This window comes from Echinops telfairi, unplaced genomic scaffold (genome assembly GCF_000313985.2).
Source record: "Echinops telfairi isolate 266 unplaced genomic scaffold, ASM31398v2 ScPeMD7_7424;HRSCAF=8462, whole genome shotgun sequence".
NCBI classification, from domain to species: Eukaryota; Metazoa; Chordata; class Mammalia; order Afrosoricida; family Tenrecidae; genus Echinops; species Echinops telfairi.
Window position 1 is genome coordinate 51,015,790 of NW_022111324.1, and position 2,680 is coordinate 51,018,469.

The 2,680-nt window shown below is 56.9% G+C and overlaps 1 protein-coding gene across 1 annotated transcript in view; it reads left to right on the forward strand.

The window, feature by feature from the left end:
• MFSD4A (major facilitator superfamily domain containing 4A) overlaps positions 1-2,680 on the forward strand; it is a 48,348-nt gene that overhangs the window by 31,503 nt on the left and 14,165 nt on the right. The window lies entirely within an intron of this gene.

Genomic DNA, 2,680 nt, shown 5'->3' on the forward strand with positions numbered 1-2,680 from the left:
CTTGGATTCTCATGGCCTGTGTTTTGCCAAATGACCTACATGACCCTCCAGGCAAAGGTCTTAGCTTTCAAGTCAGTAGTTCAATCCCAATGTCTATGTATAGCTCTATCCATAACTATGTCTCCTACAAGCCCCGATACATATGAAGTTAGGTTGGAAGTATTGCTAGAAATCTTTATGAAACAAAAGACATCAAAACATGAAGCTACGGTTTCTTGACATAACCTCGACCTCGCTAAGCAGAGACCTGTGTGAACACTTGTTGTTTGACGTAAACCCCCGTGCATTTATGAACTGGACCCCTAGTAGCAAGACCTTTTGACTTGCCCGGGTTTGTGAGTACTCGTGCAGTATTCTTACATCCGTATGTAGAGATAGTCACACCCATCCGTGCCTGTGTGTGTGTCTCCTCACACGACTTCGCCACCTTTGTAGGACACGTATTCACCGACGCATCTGCTCGCAGGTCACTGGTCGTCCGTGCCGCCTGTTGCTGTGTATGCCGTGTGGCACACAGCATGCGCCTCTCACTCTCTTCCTCCGCCTTGGTCCCGTGCTGCTGGCTTCCCCATCGGGTGTGTGTCTTGCCTTTCCCGTCGCCAGAATGGACGCACTTGTGCGCTATAGGTTCTGTTGTGCGGTTGCTGCTGAGAATGCACAGCCAAACACACACCAAGTCAACAACGGCGTCTGCACACAATTCAGGGCCTTGGTGATGCGCTTAGAGCTGAGCAACCTGCCTCAGGCTGCTTCTCCGAGTTGTCCCTCCCTCACGGGCATAAGCTCACTGCCCCCCACCCCCCCACCCCGCCCCCACATGCCTTTCTAACCTCTCTGGTCGCTCTTGCCCATCTGCTCTCACACCCACTGCCTGCCAGTGATGTGTGACAGCGATGCTGGCTCAGAGCGACCCTTTTGGACAGGGTAGAACCACCCCTGTGGGTTTCCCAGACGGGAACTCTTTTCAGGAGTAGAAAGCCCCTCTTTCTCCCGCTGAGTGGCTGATGGTTTCCAACTGCTGCCTTGAGGGTTCGTAACCCCACTCAATCGATCGAAACCACCACACCAGCAGGCCCCCTTTGATTCTAGACAGGCAGTTCTTAAAGGACCACAGTGCTCGAAGCAGACCTTATTTTTTTAAACTAGTTTAGATAACCCGTTGTTTGGTTTTTAGACGTCTACGGGGTTCCTAAAGGTATTTTGGGGTGACGGTCAGTGAGGATCACCCTTAAGGAATGGGCAGCTCTGGTGCAGAGGGAGATCAGGGTCAACTTCCAAGGCTCCTGGGGAATCTAGCGCACCCTGGGGTCTGTCTCCTGGACCTGCTGTCTCCGTGGACTCCTGGAGGCCTCAGACGGATGGGAGGGTGTCTAAGAGGCACAGCCAGAGCAGAGCAGAGCAGAGGAGACCCTCATTCTCTGACTGGTCAGATTCTGAGGCTCCCTCTGCCCCCCATCGTCACCCTCTTCCCCAGTCAAGCCAGCACTAACTCTCCTCTTTGGCTTGAAGCCTCCCTTGGTGCTTTGCCACTAAAACCAGGCTGCCCATGTCAGCCTAGGTGGGGGTTCAAGGAAGAGGCAGAGGTGTACCCTGGCTGGAAGCTCCAGGACCAGCCCTGGCTCCTGATTTGGGCCAGCATGGAGCTAGGAATGGGGAGCACCCTGGGGCCCGTCAGCTTGACCGTAGGGTGGGGGCACAGCCTCACTTGCCACCTGGCTTCAGGGTCCCCTTTGCACTCAGCCAACTGGCCACCCTTCCACAGGCAGCTGGATCAGCCCTCATCCGAGCCCCACAGAGCTGCCCCATTCCTACAGAGCCTCAGAGAGAGAGCATCATGGGACCACTGGGTCCCATTGAGCAGGCATGGTCGCCTGAGCATCACTCGCTCTGGCTGGTGAGGGCCATTCCTGGGCTCTGTCTTCTCCTTTGGGACTGTATCCCTGGACTGCAGAGACGCTCCGAAACTCCCTACTCCCCTGCCTGTTCAGGCCGGAGCCCACCATTGTTCTGGAAACAGTGCAGCCTGTGCCTTCCAGGGGCAGCTGCAGGAGGAAAAGCAGTGTCGTGTGTGTGTGTGTGTGTGTGTGTGTGTGTGTGTGTGTGTGTGTATCTGGCTGAGACCCAGACCCGGAAGCCGGGAGGTCTGTCAGGCTTAAGCCCGAGGTCTGTTCTCGCTTGCCCCACATGGGGCGGTTGGAGGGACTTGTGTTTGCTGCAGGATTTCCGGAATTTTTCCATTGGCTGTGTCTGGAAATAAACAGTCTCCTTCCCCCGCACCCCTGAGAGGAGAACCGAGCTGTGCTGGCTGCCATGTGGGCGCACCCCCACGCCCACACACCCCACCTGGCACCCGCACACTTACAAACAGGAGCTGGGCTTCCTGAACAGGCCCCTCTCATAAAGATCCCTTGTGTCCTGGGGCCCCGCCAGCCTGGCCTCTGGGAAGCCTTCTCTCCTCACCCCCTGGAAAGCCCCACCTGAGCGATCACCTCTGAGACAGCTGTTTCCTGGCCACGGCCACAGCCGAGGCCACTGCGGGCCTCTCGCTGCATGTGGGTTTCCTGTTTCCCCTAAGACTGTGCGAACTCTCCCGTTGGGCCGGAGACTCCCTGCGGGCAGGGGCCGTGCCTCCGCCTCCTCCCCCACGGGGCTGATCCGTGGCTTCAGCTACCAGAGGACT